This window comes from Chrysemys picta, chromosome 2, assembly GCF_011386835.1.
Source record: "Chrysemys picta bellii isolate R12L10 chromosome 2, ASM1138683v2, whole genome shotgun sequence".
NCBI lineage: Eukaryota > Metazoa > Chordata > Testudines > Emydidae > Chrysemys > Chrysemys picta.
Window position 1 is genome coordinate 215,806,950 of NC_088792.1, and position 22,216 is coordinate 215,829,165.

The window sequence follows — 22,216 nt, forward strand, 5'->3', positions numbered from 1 at the left end:
ACACAAGAGCATAATCCAGCTCTTTGTGGATGCAATTTAGGTGACTGGTTTTGAAAAAAAATCATCCAGTAATATTATCGACAACTGGTTCAGTGAAATCCTGGGCCCCCGTTGAAGTCAATGGGCATTTTGACATTGACTTCAATGGAGCCAGGATTTCATCCTTTGTGGGTTTTTTCCCCTCAAAGTTCCCCATGGCCTCCGTTTCTCTAGACATTTCCTGCTCTCCTCCCCCCCCCCCACCCATTTCTTCCTTATGTCTTGATTGATTACAGAACTAAAAACAGAAATGAAAAGATCAGAACAAATCAGTTTACTTTTCCTCAAGCCTTTCCTAATGTTCTCTCAGGCATAAGGCCCAATCCAACTCCTGTTGAGGTCAGCAGGAAGATGACTTCAGTGGAAACTAACCATATCCAGATTCTGTTGTCTTGAGTTCTGTTTTAACAGAATCTCTTTTAGATACATCCTGTTGAAAAAGTGTATTCATACATTTCTATATTGAAAGTATTTTATTGACTTTGAAAAGGGCTTCCTCTCTCCAGTATAAATATGAGCCAATATAATTGGTTGAGACCTTGGCTGCCATGACCCATGCAATCTAGGCTCAATTAAAAGGCCTTAAGACCAAAATTCACCCCTCAAGAGGCTCCACACTATACCCCCACTTGAGGCCTGTTAAGAACTTAAGAGGAGCATAGTGCTAGCTCTGCACAGGACTGAATTTGAGGGCACAGCAGTGAAGGGTTAGAGCCTACACATACATGTAAAGGGTGTGGTTGAACATTGTTAACACAGGACTGGAAGACAAAAACCTCCCAAATTCTAATCCTAGTACTGACTTCTGGTTCATCCTTTGGCAAACCACTCAAGACCCAATTAGATACTGTAGTAGGGAGTCTGGAGGAAAGCCACTGTGTAATGCTCTAAATCTGTGGAGGAAAAATAAGCAATACTTCATATTCAATTAAAAAAAAATGAAGCCCCAATCACACACACAGCTCTTGTAACTCAGTAGCAGAAAAGTTAAGGTCATCCACAGGAAAACTGAGCTGCTCATGGGTTGACCAAGCTTGCATGGGGCCTTATTTTCCAGGAGTACTAAAGACCTACAATTTCCCAATATTGCCGGTCCCAAACTTCAAAAATCATGAGTCAACCCCCACCCAAGTCATGTGGTTAGCCCAACAACAGTGTTGCCAACTCTCTCAAGCTTAATTAATTTGATTTTAATGCATGTGATTTTGGTCCCTGCTGCAGGAGCTCTTGCTTGAGGATACATTTGAGACTAAGGCTCCATTGTGTTCAGCACTGTATAAAATGTTCCCGGTCGTAAAGAGCTTGCACATTCTAGTGCAAAGTATGGTGTGAGCTTGTGATGTGTGTGGTGGAACCAGGACCCAAACTTCTCTTATATGGCAACCACCAAACATCCATTAGACAGGAACAACTTTTAATTCTTGCTGAGCTGGGCAGGATTCAAATTGGTCACCTACAGGTGACAGCCTCAATTGCTCATTAGCAGGGCTTGGAGGCATCAAGTTTCCCTATGTGCCAGAGTTACTCCTTAGAGAATGAGATTGCTTTCTTAAAATACAGGTTTATTAAAACAAGCTCTGACCTTTCTGGAGTTGACATAGGCAGGGTCTTGCAGCCTCTGGGCTCAGCAAAATCTCCTGCTGTTCTCTCAGTCTCAGACATAATCCACAGAAAGTGCCACATCCTGTCTAACATTGCCAATCCCAGACATTCATAAATGAGAACCCAGGCCTTGGAAAAAAGAATGTATATATATATATATATATATATATATATATATATATATATATATATATATATATATATATGGTTCTTGTTATTTGTCTTCTAGACTTAGAGCCTTTGGGGGTACACTCAGGTCATGTTTTCAGGCTTTTCTCCATGTCACGAGGGCTAGCAACTTACTGTTTTTTAAAAAGTGAAATTTGAGTCTCATGTATTCACCTGACTCCAGCAGCTGAGTCTTTCTTAAAGACCAAATATTGTGACTTTTTTTATTTTTTGGAAGTGTCACAAGAGTTGGCACCACTGCTGTTCTTGATGATTACAAACACTGAAAATACAACAGCAAAACAATTATTAGCACAGCATCCACATTCATTTCTAAATACAATGTTGCAATGTAAAGTCATTCCAGCTATTACTTCTGAGATCTTGAACGAAATTTTATACATATACCTATTTCCCTGCCCGCCCCCTCCCAAGGCTCATCAGCAGGGTTTGAAACCACAACCTTCAAACAAACAGCAAAGATCATTTCTACTACTCTCGTGGTAGGTCTAAGTGGGGGAGAAAAAGCAAACTATTATGCTCTATGTGGAACAGACCATGGAGATAGATAACATACACGTCAGTGGATTATAAAAAAGAGGTTGAGAGAGACAGCAGTAGAATGAGGAGCATTAGGATTCTTGGTTTCTGTTCTTGACGCTGGAAGAAGATTGTGGCTTTTCTAGTGATTACAAACAGCAGAGTCAAATGTAACAGTGCCCCTCGTTGGGTCATCGGCACAGATTGTACGTGGGACCTCTTGATACAAAAGCATAAACCTCTCTGCTGGAGCTAACAAACCAGATTTCCTAGCACAGAAGTAGCAGAATCATAAATCTCTCTCTATGCTCTAGCTACCTGGCATTAGTAAACAGGTTAAAGCGGCCTGTGATTTGGCCTGCTCCTTCCAAATGGCTGTGAGACAAAGTGGTTGAGACTTGGCACTGTTCTATTAGACAGCGGGGCTATTCCCAGCTCCGTGGGAAGTGATCTGAGAGCTTGCATGAGTTTTTCTATTTGTAATGATAGTTACTCTGCAAGATATAGCCCTCAGTCTCTGGGCTGGCAGTTTAAACTATAAAGTCCTCCCCTTCCAACTCCAAGGCAAACAAGTGTCCATAGTGAAATACAGGTCTGTCTCATCTTATGCTGGGGTTACATTCCGCGGTCAGCACGTAAAGCAAAAACTGTGTAGAGTCAAAATTACATTGAGTGTAATGGCGGGCAGAATCGTCCGCACTACAGGAACAGTATTTAAATTGTTATTTTTCTCTTTTTGTTTTTGTTTTTGCTGACTGCGTAAAGCTGAATTCACGCATGTTAAATGTGCGTAAGATGCGACAGACCTGTAGTCCTTTGCCCTCCTAGGGCTCAATAACCCTTCCCCCTTTCTAGGCAAAATAGCCTTACCCTGCTGACACAGTATCTTAACCGCCCAGGACTCAACAAATCCAGTCCTTCCCTAGGGCCAGACTTAGTCCTCCTCTCTTGTCATTGCAGGCTGGGGTGGGGGAGATGAACTTTTTCCTGCCCTCCCCAAAAGTTGCAACCTGGGGCCCCTAAATAAGGAGCTGCACCAACACTGGGCCTCCAGTCCACCACAGAGCCATATTGCCTCAGGCATTTTTCTCCTTGTTTCACCTCTTATATGGCCCTTCTATAGCCCACCTCCTCACAAACTTTTTCACATCCTTCTTTGGATAGTGCTTCTCTGGCTCTAATTGTGGAGAGCCCCACACCAGATCTGCTCTCTTCAGTGCAGCTGCAGGTCTCCCAGATCTCATTCCATACTGAGAAGAGGCTGCCCCATATAACCTAGCTCCTCTCCCATCATGCATTGCCTGTAATTCCCAAGCCTACAGGGAAATACTACTTACAGAATTCCCTTGTTCTATCCGGAATCCAAACCAGGCCACGCTTGCCCTGTATAATGTATACAATAAAGAGCCAGTTTGTGCCTTATTACAGCATATAATTGCCAATAGGTCAATATGCTTTGACAGGCAACTACTCTGAACCCTTTGTTCCAGTGCTGGAAATTGTATGCCTTGATTCACTGCAAATAGCAACTTATAACAGTAATTGCAGAAAACATAGGTGACTCAGGAGGTCCACCTGTTGCTCTACTATATGTAAAAACAGGTTGAATTTACTACCAGCATCTCCCTGGGTATCATAACTTTTAGAGTGCATTGGAGTACAAGCCGCATTGCAATCAAACTAGCTGGAAGTGGCACAACAGTATTGTCATGGTTGTGCAGTCTCTGAGCACACTGTACTGTGGACATATGGGCATAGCTTTACCCATCCACTGCTTAGACACTCTCTTTCTGAGCCATTTCTCATGGAGATTACATCCTCCCATAGGAAAGTAAGTGTGCCCATGGGTGGTGGGTATCATAGGCTGGCATAGGTTATGCCTCCCCAAACAGCCTGCTGTGCCCCTGCCCCCCAGGCTTCCCTCCTGCAGTTCCCAGCATTCTGTCCTGACCCAGGCTGGCTGGCTCTGGCTGGCCTGCCATGGGGACTGGGGGTGGCCTGCACTGGGGCAGTGCTGCCTGCCCAGCATAGGTGCTAGAACTAGAGGTGCGGAGTGTGCTGCCACACCCCCAGCTTGAAGTGGTTTCCATTATAGACAGGGTTTACAGTTTGGTTCAATGGCTCTCAGCACCCCCACTATTAAAATTGTTTCAGCACAGCCTGCCACCCAGACTCAGCCACCTGGCGCTCCAGGACTGGGGGAGCTCTGTGGGAAAAGGTGGAGAAGTGGAGATGGAGGGGCAGAACCTCAGGCACAAGGGGAGGGGCTGGGAGCTAGCCTTCCTCCAACAGCCGAGTCACCGGCCACCCATGCATGTGCCCATGATGTCACAGGTAATTCTGCTTGGTGGGTTGTGGATGAATTATACCAACTATCTGCAGCTGGGGGCCTAATATGCTCATTTACAACTTAAAGGAACTTTTCCAGGATGGGGGGCAAGCACTGTGTAGAAATGTACAGTGCCATGGGATGGAGAAGAAAGGGGTTGGAGACAGAATGCACCTATTCTCTGCCCATGTCTGTCTCCTTTTGGTAGATGACATTGCAGAGATCACTTCAGTGCAGGGGCAACAGTGATGTCTCTGCAAGCCTATTAGTACACATAGAATAGCTCTTACTCCATGAAGACCAGATCTTCCAACACTGGAAGTGCTGCATAATACCCTTATTTACAGGATACTTGGGCACATTGTCAGGGTGACAGGGTATCAAATTGGGCTGTAGAGATAGACAAATATTAACAATTTCACTTCCACAGTATTTGTGCCCTTTCGACGCTTTTCCTCAAGAACAACTATCAGAGCAAAGTTTTGTTTGTACGACTGTTCACAAAAGAGCAAGTTTTGGGCTTGCAGCTGAGATTTATGTAATCACTAAATTAAACTTGTTTCTTAGCTAAGCTACATTTAGTCACAACAGAAGCAGCTTATAAAGGTTTGGTCATTCAGTGAGGGAACAAACAAAACAAAACAAAAAACTTTCCCAATCAATCCACAAATCAAATCTCAAAATTTGTTATAAAAAAATCCAAGGAAGAATCCGAGCAAACAATTTCTTAGTTTGTCAGAGGCTGAAGTGTGTTTATGAAGAGGTACAAATAATTGCAAAGAGAGAACAAATCAGTACAAACCCCAAACATTCAAAAATCATGATGTCCATCCCTCCTTAAAATAAACAAACAAAACAAATGTAAGATTGACTTAAAAGTCATGAGATTCTAAAATAATCAATTCTGGGCTCTCTCTTTGCTTTTTTTTTTTTTTTTTTTTTTTTTTGATACAGTTGGGGTCATGTTTTCAAGCCTTTCACCAAAACCACAAGAGCTAGAATTTATTGTTTGTTTTTTTAAATGAGAACTGAGAGTCTCGTAATAATTTGAATCCAAGAGCTAGAGCATGAAGTAAAATACCAAATATTGTGAGACTCAGGAGAGCAGGGAATGCTGAACATGTTCACAAGCAATCCACAAATAGAAAAAAAAACCACCAGTCCAATGTTATTAATAAACTGTCTGTTGCAATGTTTTTAATCTGGCTCTATCATCTGCTTTAGTTTTCCCATTTGTAAAATAGAGATAATATTTAGTCTCAGGGTTGTCCTAAGAATTAAAGTGCATGGAAGATGAAAAGTGCTCCGATATTACTATTGTAAAATATGTCAGTAAGGGTATAGGGATGACACTTTACTCAATGTTTGGTCAGTAAAAACTGGTGGCAATGTCTGAATGGGAAAACCATGGAAATTACAGCACAGGAGGTTCAGTGTTGGCATCTGTTACTGTACATAGATCTTTTGCAATAATACATATGTATTATTCATAGAGTGCTATAGGTATTCATTTTGCAAACCAGGAGTTTACAGACTAACTGCCTGACCCTACAAACACTTAACTTTACTGCTGCAAGTAGTTAACCCATGCAAGTTTACAAAATTGAGCCCCAAGCTGAGGATGACAAAAAAAGACTGAAGAATTCATGTGGTAATAACAAAAGACCCAAATAAACACACACATCTCCCCTAACAAATGTAGATCAGAAATGCTGAAGGAAGTAATACAGATAACGTGTTAAAGAAATTAATTCTATATCTCTTGAGATCTCCCTGGTCTCTCATGCTAGGTCTCTGTCCTCAAGTGGGCCTGGGCAATGGGGGGAGAGGGGAAGAATCTAAAACCATTAGGACAAGCCAGACTAGATGTGATTCAGGCGAGGAGGTGCTGTCCTTTGCTTCTGTAGTGTAAACAAACATTAGAGGGAAGAACAGGAGTACTTGTGGCACCTTAGAGACTAACAAATTTATTCGAGCATAAGCTTTCGTGGGCTTCATCCCACTTCTTTGGATGCATAGAATGGAACATATATTGAGGAGATATATATACATACACACACACATATACAAAAAGAGCATGAACAGGTGGGAGTTGTCTTACTAACTCTGAGAGGCCAATTAAGTAAAAGGGGGAAAAAAATCTCCTCAATATATGTTCCAATCTATGCATCCGAAGAAGTGGGATGTAGCCCACGAAAGCTTATGCTCAAATTTGTTAGTCTCTAAGGTGCCACAAGTACTCCTGTTCTTTTTGCGGATACAGAGTAACACGGCTCCTGAAACCTGTCATTAGAGGGAAGCGCTCTCAAAACCTCACATGCTGCAAACTAAGAGCAACCGCCAAGCTTGAGGTTGGAAATACAGTATGTGCTCAAGCAAGAAAGAGCGCTCCGGGACCCAGTTCCGTGGTTCTTGGAGAAGTGCAAGAGAGACCAGGCACAACGCTCTTGATCTAGCCAGTAGCATTTGAGGGCCCTGCAGCCTGCGGGGTGCCCTTTAATCTGTGGATCCCCTTAACCCATCCACTCCCCAGAGCCTCCCCCCTGTCCCGCAAGTACAGTCACAATCACCGCAATCCGCCGCTCAGGTCTCCCCGAGGAGAAGCGTGTCTGGATAAGCAGGACTGGTGCTTGCACCCCTTTGTCTGCACCCTCCCCTGCCCGGCTGGGAGGAACTAGACCCCCTTCGCCCTGCCACCAGGATCCCCGGACCCGCGGTAAATCTCCCAGCACAGCCGCTATTAGCTGCCCCCGCCCGTCGGTCCCCACCTCCTAGCCCGGCCAATGCGGAACTCCCGCTCCTGTTTCCACCCGTGTTGCTGCGCTTGCTCGGCGGCCAGTGCCTGTTATCGGGGCGGGGGTCCCGCTGCCCGGCCCCAGCCAGCTCCCAGCCGCCTGCCAGGCGCACTCCGGCCGCCGAGGACCTACCTTGGCCGGAGCCCGGGCGAAGTTGGCTAGAGGCGCCACATCCTCTCCGCGGGCGCGCACGCGGCATGCGAAGGGGCCTGTCCCAGCCCCTGCCCCAGCGACTGGGCTAAGGCAGCGGCCGCCGTGCAGGGACACCGGCAGCAGCGCACAGAGCCACTGAAGGACTTTCCGCTTCTTCCTCACCTTCCTCGGCTTCCCCGGCTCCTGCTGGCGCGGGGGGGATTGCCATGGCAATGGCAACCCCAGTACGTCCCGCTTGGTCTAGGGGACTCCTCTTATAGCAGAGCGACGTGCGCGGGCTGGGGGGATCTGGGGGGAGTTTTCCGTTCTCCCCCCCCCCCCCGCCGCCGCCGCCCTGGGTGACACTCAGAAGCCCCCGCGGCTTGCAAGGCGGCAGCGGACGTGCCTGTGCCCTGCCTGGCTTTTCAGGCTTCGCTTTGCGGGAGGCGAACGCTGCGTTCACCTGGATGCCGACAGATCCTGCGGCTTGTCGGGCTCCAGCCTCCGAAGTGCGACCGACAAAATACAGGGGCGAGAGCGGCTTCTACTGAGCCCGAAAAGATCCAGATCAAGGCGAGCGCTAGTACCCAGATCTGATACCTGCAGCCTGGCAATTGGAGACTCCCAAACCCAAATCGTACCATTTAAGTATGAAACGAGGGTGGCCGCTCTCCTTGCGCTGAAAAATATCTGGACCTTTCTGCCTCCTGCTGCCACAATAGTACTAGAAACACATACAAAACCCAGATCCTGCCAAATATTAACCCTAATCCCACGAAGTGTATTGTATTTAGGGTGGGGGACGGGGGACGGATACAGCTGCTCCTACTACCAACACACACACCACCAAACTCTATTTGGAAACTGGCACAAGAGTTTCACAATTCCACATCCATCGACCCAGTCTCTGGCTCCTACTGGATCCAGCTCGCGTGGTTTGTTTGTGTTTTGTTTTGATGTAAACCCAAAGACCCTACCAACTAAACAGAGAAGAAGGGCGGTTGCTCCCATTCCAGATCTCAATGAATTCCTGCTCAATAGCACTGCAAAGACACCTGGAGCCTGTCTTTTTTGGTCCGAAGGCTTCATATTGTATCAAAATAGATAACACTTGCTGCTGCTCTTATTTGAGCACAAAAATTCAGGCTCCAATATTGGTGCAAGAACGAACACATTTCTGGCACCTAGTTCTTGCTGGATCCAGCTATTTAGTTAATACAGTATGATGTAGAGGTTTATGGTAGTAACAGAAGTCAAATGTAGCTGCATTTACTTATAAACATCCGATCCCCATACTAGAGATATGCAGTGGTTCCATTTTTTTACTGGTGACCCCTTTCACATAGTAAGCCTCTGAGTGCGACCCCCTCTTATAAATTAAAAACACATTTTAATATATTTAACACCATTATAAATGCTGGAGGCAAAGTGGGGTTTGGGGTGGAGGTTGACAGCTCACAACCCCCATGTAATAACCTCGCGACCCCCAGTTTGAGAATCCCAATGGAAGATGTGTTCCTAACTACTCTAGACTGCTGTGGGGAAAAAAATCTCCAATGAGGAATTCATTAGCTAAAACCATATAGAATGATCGTCTTGATCGGCTACCTTCCTTTCACTGCCAAATCTCAAGTTTATGGTCTGAAATATGAAAATATCTAGAAAGATCAAGATGCCGTACCTGGATTACTGTGGCTTCATAGAAACTCAGTCCATCGGGTACAGATGTATTTGATGTAAAGGGATGACTACAAGGTGCACCAAGGATGTGTTTTGCAAGTACTACTGGGACAGGATGCACCAAGATCCAGCTTTTCCACTGCAGGAGGAACAGTTAGAAAACAAGCATATTTACGTTGCACAATTTGGGACTTGCGGCCAAAAATCAAGCTGGATCCAGATGCTGGCACTGGGTTTTGTAGCGCTTATGCTGTATCAGGTGTGTGATGTACCACGGGCTGGAATTTTGGAGGTGCGATGGGAGCAGCTGCACCTGTTCTCTATTCATGCCATGGAAGTTGGAGGACGAGGACCACATTGTTGGATGAATTCAGTAGGATCCACGCGCCAACCAGAGCGGGGGTGTTGCAGCATGATGGGCCAGCAGACGTCAGGGGCGGCTTTTAAGACTTGTTCTCAGTTTATGCACTAGTTTCTGCCGGCAAGATTTGGCTAGATCTAGGTGCCAGATCCAGGTGCCAGATCCAAGTTTTTGCAAGCGCTCATGCTCGGGGGAGCTCCATGGGTTGGCATTGTTTAGTGCAGGAGCAGCTGCTAGGCTTGTGCTCTGTTTGATTAAACGGTTTGGGAAATGGGGACCAAACCCAGACAGGATCCAGGCCAGGTAGCCCCAACTTTATCCCTTTTCCACTGTTTTTGCAGGCAGTGCTGCCCAGGCTACTGAGCGGTCTCATCCCCCGCAGTTTCCCTTCTCCGTGGGGCTGCCAAAGGCACTGGCTGCGCCTAATGTTTAAGACCATTACAACAAACAAACGGGTTTTTCCAGGGGATCCCCCCCGGACTTTATTGCAAGAGCGAGAGGAGAGGCGGGGGCGGGCTGCAATCGGAGTTACAGACAGGCTGATGCCTGGAGGCCCTTTTCCTTGCAAGTGGCTTTTGGCCACAAGCCCAGGATCCGCGGCAGGTAGACCTGAGAGGGGGAGCCAGCGATCGGCTGAGGGGAGGAAGGGAAGGGATAGAAAGCAGAGCCAGGCACAAGGGAAGGTCGCATTCAGGAATGTAACGTCCACCACATTCCCCCGAGCTTTGCCAATAAGGGGCCGCTCCAGCGGGGGATGGGTTGTGTGAGAAGCAGACACTGGGGGGGGGGGGGGGCGTTAACATGCCCGGGCCCAGACTCCGCCACGTGAGGAGCCGCACTGCTCCCCCCCCCACCGGAAACACCCCGCAGACCCCGGTTGTCTCCACGTGCCTCGCCCGCCCCCGGGAGGGATGACGGCAGAGACACCTCACTGCTCACGAGCCGCCTCGCGTTAGCGCTACGCGAGCCTCACAGACAGGTTCGGAGAACAGGGGTGGGTTTGAGAGCGGCACAAGGATGCAACCTGCTGGCTCTGGGCAGAACCACCTGCGGCTCGCTGCCTGCCCGGAGCAGGGTGCCTGGCCTCGGCGAGGCTATGCCTCAGAGCCTGGAGGCTCAGCCTGCACCTCCCCACCTCAGTTGTCTTTCCAGATATAGAGAGCCAAGGTAGGAGACGAGAGAGAGCTTTTCTTGGACCAACTTATGGAGAGAGAGAATGAATAGCTTTCCAGCTATAGAGCTCTTCTGCAGGGCTGGGAAACTCCGGGTCACTGCTAAATACAAGGTTGGAACAAATTGTGACTACTTAACTGTGACTAAACATATTTCAAGGGACCATTCAAGGTGAAGTGGCCAGTTAACATCCCTCCAGACATAGAGCAGAAACGAAGGAGAAGCATGGGAGGCTGTGGCAGTGGGTTACACGTTGTTGCAACAACAATAGATCCAGATATTAATACTTGGTTGCTGGTTCCAGTCCTGACAGGTGCTGTGCACTGCAAGTGAGGCTTTCACTCAGAGCTTTGGTGCAAGTGATGGGTAACTTCGTGTTTCCTTCCGCCCTTAGTGTTCCTTTCCCAACACAGAGCAGCAATTCTGGCAGTGTCCACACCTACAGAAGAGCTTCAGGGGCCAGTGTGTTGTTCCAATGCAGAGTCAGCCAGGGGATTATGTAAACATGAAAACTGCTTAACTGTTCACATTTCATAGCAAAGCCATGAGGTGTATTTTCATTTCACTTTCACTAAATTATTCACTTATCATAAAGCATCAAGAGAAATGTGTTGGCCTCCTAAGTATTTGCAAAAGATAACTGATTTTGAAAGGATGCCAAAGGTAGTGTGGGGGAAAGAAAAACACCTACATACAACATCCTAAAATGAAGTCAGTTACAGTACAGTTGCCTTTATTCATTTGTTCTAAATCCCTAGGAAAAACAAATGTAAAAAGAAGAACCACACATTATTAAAGGGAGCTCAACAAATCATTGGTTGCTCTTTATCATTTGTTATAGTGAAAGGGAGAAAAGTGAACAGAAAAATTGTGTAAACAAGCTGTGTTTCAGCATGAAGTCGGTCATTTTCAAAAGGACAAATGGGAAGAAATAGAAGCAACACAAAAAAGAAAAACAAGTCCTATGAACACACTTTCTAATGTTCATATATGATGGAATGAAAATTCATGTTTATATCCTCTCACCATTTTAAGTGGGTTTAGGCACTAAAACTAATTAAACACTGTCTTTTACACACACACACACACACACACACACACACACACACACACACACACACACACACACACACACAGTAAAAATGAATTAAGGGTAGACAGCCTATATATTCTTAATGAAATTCAAATACATTGTATATATTGCAGTATTGCCAACAGATACCACCATTCATTCAAACACAAGATTCACACACAAGAAAATAAAGGTCACGATCTTGCAAACAGTTAAGCACATGCTTAACTTTACATTTGTGAGACAATGGGACTGCTCATGTGCATCAAGTTAAGTGTGCGTCTACACTAGAAACTTCAAAGCGGTGCAAGAACTGAGAGCAAACTAAGGAGGGTTGGTCAGTAGAAACTGAGCCCCCTCTCCCTCCAAGGAGTGACAATGAGTAAAGGGTTGCAGGATCAGAGACATAATTGGCAAGTCAAACACTGAACATGAACTACCACCCCTTATTAAACAAGTAGCCGTATGCCTTCAACATGGCTGCTCAGTTCTTAAAGAGCCACTAAGAGTATGAATGACAAGTGGCTGTGTGATTATTCTGGTTAGTTTTTGCTTTTAAAGATGTCTAATTATATTGATAGAGATGTTGAGGATGACAATTTTGGCTTCTGAATCTATTTCTGTTCTAAGCTTGATGTTTATTCCCCCATTTAAAAAAAAACAATTTGATGAAATCATTTTCTAATTAGGTGTTCTTTAGACAATTATATACACTAGCTAAACAATCTAGCCAAATGTTTGTTTTCAAAGAGAACAATATATCAGTTGTCAAGCTTGTTCCTGTTCTCATTTAATTCAGTGATGACAAAAAACCATCAAACTTTTACTTCAATGAAGTTAATATCAAATGTTAATTCAGTAATTATCACCAACCTATAACAAATTAGGTGGTAAGAAAGTGGGTCCCTCTTCCTACTGTGGAGATTATTGATGTTATTTCAACCTTTTCATAACTGGTGTATGTATTCATAGACTTAGTTTATTCTGGCCCTGGTGGCTTACTAGTCATATGAGATGTTCTCTTTATAAACATATACATAGACCATCATACAGGTCTCTAAATAAAACAAATACATGACCTAATAGCAGGAGGTCAATATTAGGTAGTCTACACCCATCTTCAAAAGCATTCTACTAGCCAAACTAAAGGGGGGAGGAGGGAGAGAAATATCTATATTGTATGAACCAGGAAACAGTCTTCCATATTTTAAGTAAAATTACACAGGTATTAAGACATTGCTTAACAGATATTGTCAGGAAGCCATCATGTGGAGCAGCCAATGATTTCTGCACCTCCATATAAATTGTTAGGCCCTTTCCTTATGCCAGCCAGAGTTCTTCACTCTACAAGAGCTCTCCTCCCTAGCCTAATTCTTGAGCTTGACTCTCACACCATGTTCCTTCCTCTGCTCAGCTAGGCTTAAACACCAATGCCTCTTCCCATTCTATCTGCCCTCAGATGACTGGCTGAATAGGATGTGAACAGATACAAAAAGCTTATTTTTTTATTCCTTCTACCAAGCCATCTTTAAGTAGGCAACACTTAGAATTCAGAAACTGCCAATCATTCAGGAAATATTAAAGCTAGAATATTGCATGGATAGCAAATTACTCCAAAACTATGGACCGTGCCTACCTTAGCAAGGAGATCTGAAAACAAAAGTTTGAGTCACAAACAAATGGACTATCAGTACACCTAAGTGTATTTAAATGAAAGTACCAAATACCAGATAATTGGTACTTGGTGCCCTAAAAATCTACTGGTTGAATAGTCAGTATCCCAAAGATTTACAGAGCCCTGACTTTTGGAGTCTGAGAACCATAGGCATAGTTCCCTCTATTGTTACGCGTTGTGGGGCCCAGTATTGGTCAGTTTGCCACCAACTACATTACAGTTGAGACAAACTGTCCATCTAGGGTACTTGTGGCTCCCTTTGCAGTAGGGTCTCAGCACCTCACAAATCTTTAATGTATTTATTCTCAACATCCTTGAGATGTAGGGAAGTGCTATCATTCCCATTTTACAGATGTGGGAAACTGACCGAGAGACCAAGTGAATTGCCCAAAGTCACACAGGAAGCCTGGGGGAGAGCAGGGGACTGAAGCCGGGTCCCAGACTAGGACATTAACTACTGGACCATCTGTGCCCAAGAACCCCATAATGCCAACTGGTAAGGAGGTTACAAGAATATCTTGATTCTGGGTGTATGCATTCTGGTTCAGCAATGAATGTCATATAAGGTCTTAAATGAAAGCTGGGGGTCACACTGGACATTTCATAACAATATTAATGAAATGTATGTACAGGTATTATGTAAGGAGCTGTAATTATACAACACACACACACACCAAAAATATGTTTAAGGCTATATCAAGGCATTAGTCACCAGCAGAGGTGAAAAAATATTTTCCTCCAGACAAGCAATCAGAAGTCTAGATTTTTATCAGCATATAAATTAAGCATTGTAAAGTAACAATGGATGTCCATTTACACACAGGCAGATGTTTACAAAGAAATGTAAAGTCAACAAGGAAGCGGCACTCCAAAAAAAAACCCCAAGCCATGTGTGGTTATCCTGTCTGAAGGCAGACAATGAACTTTGGGAGGTATATATAGGAGTCAGTGCTTAATTTGTACTGAAAGAGGTGCCAGGGCTCAAGCAATCTTTTTACATTCATAACTGATGCAGCAAGCCCAGAGGTACCAGGGCTATGAACTGCCAAAACTAGAGGTGGCAGGTTTAAGCCCCGGCAAGTCCTGGCACAAATTAAGGACTGGTAGGAGGAGAAGAAGACACCCCCTCATCCTGCACATAGGAAGTAAAGAGACAATGTATTTACATTCATGAAGAGAAGATCCCAGCCAACCTTGGTTGAAAACGCTGCAAAGGACTTTAAACAAGACAATAACCTGTTAGTTAAGTCCAGTCTCTGGAAAGCATGTTTTTAATGTGTTTTATATACAACCTTTTGTTTCCAGTACCCTTACTCATTATCATTTGAATCTTGTATACTAGACTTATCCATGTTTTCACTATAAATAGATCTCAACACAGTGATTTTATGCAAAGTGCTGGTCCTGAGCTGACTCTTACAAGCTGATGTGTACTGTTCCTTTGGGGAGAGCAGAGCTGTTATTTCTGTGGGTGTTCAGTGGAGAAGGGGCTGGACACTACAAAGGGATTCAGGTGTATCTTTTGTTAGCCTGTGTGACACATGGCTAGAAAGGGTTAAACATCCTGCAAAATAAATAACCCTCAAAAAGACAAGTAGGGAGATAATGTTTGTTTATTTACATATGTATGAGTAGGGTCCACAATGTAATCAACAGTCCCTGTATGCTGTATTTGGATATCATTTAACTGAATTGTAACATGGGATCTCTCAGGATCTCGGTATTCGTCTCTCTTCGAAATGTACTGTGAATGGTGGAGGAAAAAGCAAATGGCCTTATGTTAATTCATGTAGCTAAATACCAGTGATGAATCTCCTTCAGTCATCCTAATTACCCTTTGTTCCCTGAGGAAATCCCAACTTGACAAAGAGGACATGAAATTGTATAGAAGATCCTTGGGTCCTGATTCTGTCATCTTAGATCTGCTTATACGTCATCAGGGGAAGTTTGAGTCACAAGACTGAGGGTATGTCTACACTACGAAATTAGGTCAAATTTATAGAAGACGGTTTTATAGAAATCGGTTGTATACAGCCAATTGTATGTGTCCCCACATAAAATGCTCTAAGTGCATTAAGTTGGTAGACCGCGTCCACAGTACCGAGGCTAGCTTCGACTTCTGGAGCGTTGCACTATGGGTAGCTATCCCACAGTTCCCGCAGTCTCCGCCGCCCATTGGAATTCTGGGTTGAGATCCCAATGCCTGAATGATGCAAAACAGTGTCGCGGGGGGTTCTGGGTACATGTCGTCAGGAACCTCCCCCTCCGTCAGAGCAACGGCAGACAATCGATTCGCGCCTTTTTACCTGGGTTACCTGTGCAGACAACATACCACGCCAAGCATGGAGCCCGCTCAGCTCAGCTAACCGTCACCATATGTCATCTGGGTGCCGGCAGACATGGTACTGCATTGCTACACAGCAGCAGCAGCAGCTAATTGCCTTTTGGCAGTAGATGGTGCAGCATGACTGGTAGCCTTCATCGGCGATCTGGGTGCTGGCAGACATGGAGCTGCATTGCACACAGCAGCAGCCCCTTGCCTTTTGATAGAAGATGGTGTATTACGACTGGTATCCGTCATCGTTGTACTGCAGTGACTGAAACTCCGTATGTCCCCCAGTCGCTGCCTTCCCAATGACGATGATGGCTATCAGTTGTAGTATGCTATTTTCTGCCAAGTGCCCAGTATTTTCTGCCAAGCACCCAGAAGATGCCGAGGGCTATCAGTCATGCTGCACCGTCGTCTGCCAGCTTAAGAAGTAAAAAATAGATTTGTTCTGTATTCATTTGCTTCCCCCTCCCTCTGTGAAATCAACGGCCTGCTAAATCCAGGGTTTTGAGTTCAATCTTTGGGGGGGGGGGCATTCTGTGTGACAGTTGTTTATGTTTCTCCCTGATGCACAGCCACCTTTGTTGATTTTAATTCCCTGTACGCCATGTCATCACTCGCCCCTCCCTCCCTCCATCAGATACTAGTTTCGCGCCCTTTTTCAGACCAGATGCCATAGCACTGGGATCATGGAGCCCGCTCAGATCACCGCGGCAATTATGAGCACTATGAACACCACGCGCATTGTCCTGGAGTATATGCAGAGCCAGGACATGCCAAAGCAAAACCAGGACCAGCCAAGGAGGCGATTGCAGCGCGGCGACGAGAGTGATGAGGAAATTGACATGGACGTAGACCTCTCACAAGGCACAGGCCCCAGCAATGTGCAAATCATGGTGTTACTGGGGCAGGTTCATGCTGTGGAACGCCGATTCTGGGCCCGGGAAACAAGCACAGACTGGTGGGACCACATCGTGTTGCAGGTGTGGAACGATTCCCAGTGGCTGCGAAACTTTCGCATGCGTAAGGGCACTTTCATGGAACTTTGTGACTTGCTTTCCCCTACCCTGAAGCGCCAGAATACCAGGATGAGAGCAGCCCTCACAGTTGAGAAGCGAGCGGCAATAGCCCTGTGGAAGCTTACAATGCCAGACAGCTACTGGTCAGTCGGGAATCAAATTGGAGTGGGCAAATCTACTGGGGGGGGCTGCTGTGATCCAAGTTGCCAGGGCAATCAAAGACCTGCTGATATCAAGGGTAGTGACTCTGGGAAACGTGCAGGCCATAGTGGATGGCTTTGCTGCAATGGGATTCCCAAACTGGGGGGGGCGGGGGGCGATAGACAGAACCCATATCCCTAACTTGTCACCGGAGCACCAAGCCTCTGAGTACATAAACCGCAAGGGGTACTTTTCAATGCTGCTGCAAGCCCTGGTGGATCACAAGGGACGTTTCACCAACATCAGCGTGGGATGGCTGGGAAAGGTACATGATGCTCGCGTCTTCAGGCACTCTGGTCTGTTTCGAAAGCTGGAGGAAGGGACTTTCTTCCCGGACAGAAAATAACCGTTGGGGATGTTGAAATGCCTATCATGATCCTTGGGGACCTAGCCTACCCCTTAATGCCATGGCTCATGAGGCCGTACACAGGGAGCCTGGACAGTAGTCAGGACCTGTTCAACTACAGGCTGAGCAAGTGCCGAATGGTGGTGGAATGTGTATTTGGACGTTTAAAAGTGCGCTGGTGCAGCTTATTGACTCACTCAGACCTCAGCGAAAAGAATATCCCCATTGTTATTGCTGCTTGCTGTGCGCTCCACAATATCTGTGAGAGTAAGGGGGAGACATTTATGGCAGGGTGGGAGGTTGAGGCAAATCGCCTGGCCGCTGATTACGCGCAGCCAGATACCAGGGCGGTTAGAAGAGCACAGCAGGGCGCGGTGCGCATCAGAGAAGCTTTGAAAATGAGTTTTGTGACTGGCCAGGCTATGGTGTGAAACTTCTGTTTGTTTCTCCTTTATGAGCCCTCCGCCCCCCCCACCCCACCCAGTTCACTCTACTTCCCTGTAAACCAACCACCCCCCACCTCCCCTCGAGCACCACATGCAGAGGCAATAAAGTCATTGTTACTTCACATTCATGCATTCTTTATTAATTCATCACACAACTAGGGGGATAATTGCCAAGGTAGCCCGGGATGGGTGGGGGAGGAGGGAAGGAAAAGGACACACTGCAGTTTAAAATTTTAACTCTTATTGAAGGCTAGCCTTCTGATGCTCAGGCAATCATCTGGGGTGGAGTGACTGGGTGGCCGGAGACCCCCCGACCGTGTTCTTGGGTGTCTGGGTGAGGAGGCTATGGAACTTGGGGAGGAGGGCTGTTGGTTACACAGGGGCTGTAGCAGCGGTCTCTGCTCCTGCTGCCTTTCCTGCAGCTCAACCATACGCTAGAGCATAACAGTTTGATGCTCCAGCAGCCGGAGCATCGACTCTTGCCTTCTGTCTGCAAGCTGACGCCACCTATCATCTTCAGCCCGCCACTTGCTCTGTTCATCCCGCGATTCAGCCTGCCACCTCTCCTCTCGTTCATATTGTGCTTTTCTGTAGTCTGACATTGACTGCCTCCACACATTCTGCTGTGCTCTTTCAGCGTGGGAGGACATCTGGAGCTCCGAGAACATATCATCCCGAGTCTGCCGTTTTCTCCTTCTAATCTTCACTAACCTCTGTGAAGGAGAAACATTTGCAGCTGGTGGAGGAGATGGGAGAGGTGGTTAAAAAAAGACACATTTTAGAGAACAATGGGTACACTCTTTCACGTTAAATTTTGCTGTTCACATTACACAGCACATATGCTTTCATTACAAGGTCGCATTTTTCCTCTTATATTGAGGTCCTGCCGGTTTGGTGTGAGAGATCACTCACGCAGTGCCAGGCAACAGATTTCGGCTTGCAGGCAACCATGGTAAGCCAGAGTCTTTTGGCTTTTTTCACCTTCTTAACATGTGGGAATGGTTTCAAACAGTAGCGCTCCCATTTCCTATACCAAGCACCCGTTGGGTTGGCCATTTAAAGTGGGTTTGCAATGTAAAAGGAGGGGCTGCAGTTTCCAGGTTAACATGCAGAACAAACCCAACTAACCCCCCTTCCTCCCCCACACCCAATTCTCAGGGATGATCACTTCACCCCTCCCCCCCCCCACCGCGTGGCTAACAGCGGGGAACATTTCTGTTCAGCAGAGCAGGAATGGGCACCTCTGAATGTCCCCTTAATAAAATCGCCCCATTTCAACCAGGTGACCGTGAATGATATCACTCTCCTGAGGATAACAAAGAGAGATAAGGAATGGATGTTGTCTGCATGCCAGCAAACACCGGGACCATACGCTGCCATGCTTTATTATGCAATGATTCCAGACTACGTGCTACTGGCCTGGCGTGGTAAAGTGTCCTACCATGGCAGACGGGATAAGGCAGCCCTCCCCAGAAACCTTTTGCAAAGACTTTGGGAGTACATGAAGGAGAGCTTTGTGGAGATGTCCCTGGAGGATTTCCGCTCCATCCCCATACACGTTAACAGACTTTTCCAGTAGCTGTACTGGCCGCGATTGCCAGGGCAAATTAATCATTAAGCACGCTTGCTTTTAAACCATGTGTAAAATTTACAAAGGTACACTCACCAGAGGTCCCCTGTGTGCCCTCGGGGTCTGGGAGTACGCCTTGGGTGAGTTTGGGGGTTACTGGTTCCAGGTCCAGGGTGATAAACATATCCTGGCTGTTGGGGAAACCGGTTTCTCCGCTTCCTTGCTGCTGTGAGCATTATCTTCATCCTCATCTTCCTCATACCCCGAACCCGCTTCCCTGTGTGTTTCTCCATTGAAGGAGTCAAAGCACACGGTTGGGGTAGTGGTGGCTGCACCCCCTAGCATGGCATGCAGCTCCGCGTAGAAGCGGCATGTTTGCGGTTCTGCCCCGGACCTTTCGTTTGCCTCTCTGGCTTTGTGGTAGGCATGCCTTAGCTCCTTAATTTTCACGCGGCACTGCTGTGCGTCCCTGTTATGGCCTCTGTCCTTCATGGCCTTGGAGACCTTTTCTAATATTTTGCCATTTCGTTTATTGCTACAGAGTTCAGCTAGCACTGATTCATCTCCCCATATGGCGAGCAGATCTCATACCTCCTGTTCGGTCCATGATGGAGCTCTTTTGCGATCCTGGGACTCCATCACGGTTACCTGTGCTGATGAGCTCTGCATGGTCACCTGTGCTCTCTACGCTGAGCAAACAGGAAATGAAATTCAAACGTTCGTGGGGCTTTTTCTGTCTACCTGGTCAGTGCATCTGAGTTGAGAGTGCTGTCCAGAGCAGTCACAATGAAGTACTGTGGGATAGTTCCCGGAGGCCAATAACGTCGAATTCCGTTCACACTACCCCAATTCCGACCCGCTAATCCCCTCGTCGGAGGTGGAGTAAAGAAACCGGTTTAAAGGGCCCTTTAAGTTGAAAAAAGGGACTTAGCCGTGTGAACGTGTCCAGGCTTAATTCAATTTAATGCTGCTAAATTCGACCTAAACTCGTAGTGTAGACCAGGCCTGAGGTCCCAGTTATTCTGGTACACCCTGAATATGAGGTTTGAACATTGGACTATGACCTATGAACTGAATTCTAAAGGAACTCTTTGCAACTACAAAGCTCACCATCTCTGCTATGAATCTGCACCTCAATTAATTGAGCGCATGTCTGTATGTATATTGATCTTTTAACCATACTCTTTTGTGTTTTTTAAAAAGTTTCAGTTTAGTTAATAAGAATTGGCTGTAGCATGTATTTGGGTAATATCTGAAACATTCATTAACCTCATTCATTAAAGCGTCCGATCCTTTGGGATTGGTAGAACCTTCTCTTTTATATGATGAAATAAGATTTACAGCAATTATCATATTTGACATGGGTACCCGGATGGAGGCCAGAGGCTGGATCACTTTAAGGGAACTGTGTTGTTTGGACTTCTGAGTAACCAGTAAAGATAATAAAGAAGCTGTTATATGCTGGGTTGGTGAATTTAAGTATTGGAATATCCACCAGCTTTTGGGGAGTTGGCTGCCCCATTCTTTGCGGTTCACCCTAATCGAGTGACCACAGCTGGCTCCCCACTGGGACCCCGGGTCAGTCTGCAAGACAAAATAATGGCTGGCAGAGACGAGTGCTTGAGTGGCTAATGGGCTGCTGGTGTCAGGGAGCAAACACCCATCTAAGCACAAGCAAGACACTGCCCTGGTAACAAGGTGACTCTTAGCCCTGGGTACCCTGAGACCATCACACCATCCTTCCTCTCTACTCTCTCCACACCAGCTACCTGCAGCTGAGCCAGCTTCCTCAGCTGAGCAGCCAGAGGATCAGCTTGACTAGAGGTTACAGTCTCATGTCTAAATAGCTGAAGGGCAGAGAGCTCCAGTGGACTAGATACAAGGTTGAGAACACTACATCCTGCACTCTAACCCTGGCTTTGATACAGGTACTTTTTGTGGGATTAATCAAGTTATTTAACCTTCCTGTCCTCCTTTCCTCAGCTGTAAAATGGGGGATAGAAGTATTTACACACTTTACAGCATTATTCTAAAAATTCACTAGGATGTACAGTCACTCCCGATCTAACCACCAAGAAAATGCTGGTGGCCCATAAATCCTCAGTTTAATTGGATAACTGTCCTTTTCCATTTTTTTCTAAATGTGGGTAACTATGCATGGAGTCAAGAGTAAACAGTTCCTATGTGGAGCCCAGGCTACCATACTGAATCAGACCTAGAGTCCCCCAGGTCAGTGTCCTGTTTCTGGCAGATGCTTCAGAGGAAGGAGTAAGAATCTCATGGTAGGCAGATGCAGGATAATCTGCCGTCCCACATTAAATCTCATCCTTATTTCTCAGATATGGAGATTAGCTTCAACCCTGAAGCACTACATAGCTAGCAGGCCTATATGGGGCCCTAAAGGTTACATATACTACACAAAAAAGTGTGTGAGAGTGTTAGGTAAGTTTGGGGAAGATCACAAGAATCAGCTCACTAATCCACATCAGAATCATCAGGCCATCCTTATGCATGATCATGGTGGACAGGAGTGGATACAATTTGGTTGAAGGCAGCAAAAAGAATTGTTTTACAAATACAACCAAAAATTCTACGTTCCCCACCAGATGTGGCCTATGGTAGGAAAACACCAATTTTTGCCAGAGTCTGCCACACGTGATTTTATTTTCTTGTAGACATTTTTCTTGATGTCTGTGGACATTATGTAACTTTTTCCTATCGACGTAACATAGGGTTTCA

At 46.1% G+C, this 22,216-nt stretch overlaps 1 protein-coding gene across 2 annotated transcripts in view; it reads right to left on the reverse strand.

Moving 5' to 3' along the window:
- The window catches only part of LOC101931797 (opsin-5-like), a 103,985-nt gene extending 96,002 nt beyond the window's left edge, over positions 1 to 7,983 (reverse strand). The window contains exon 1 of one of the 2 annotated variants that reach the window (XM_065585421.1): positions 7,606 to 7,983. The gene's annotated coding sequence lies outside the window, so the exon portion shown is untranslated. The remainder of the gene's footprint in view (positions 1 to 7,605) is intronic. The other variant, XM_065585422.1, reaches the window with a different exon arrangement.
- Between the last annotated feature and the right edge of the window lie 14,233 nt (positions 7,984 to 22,216).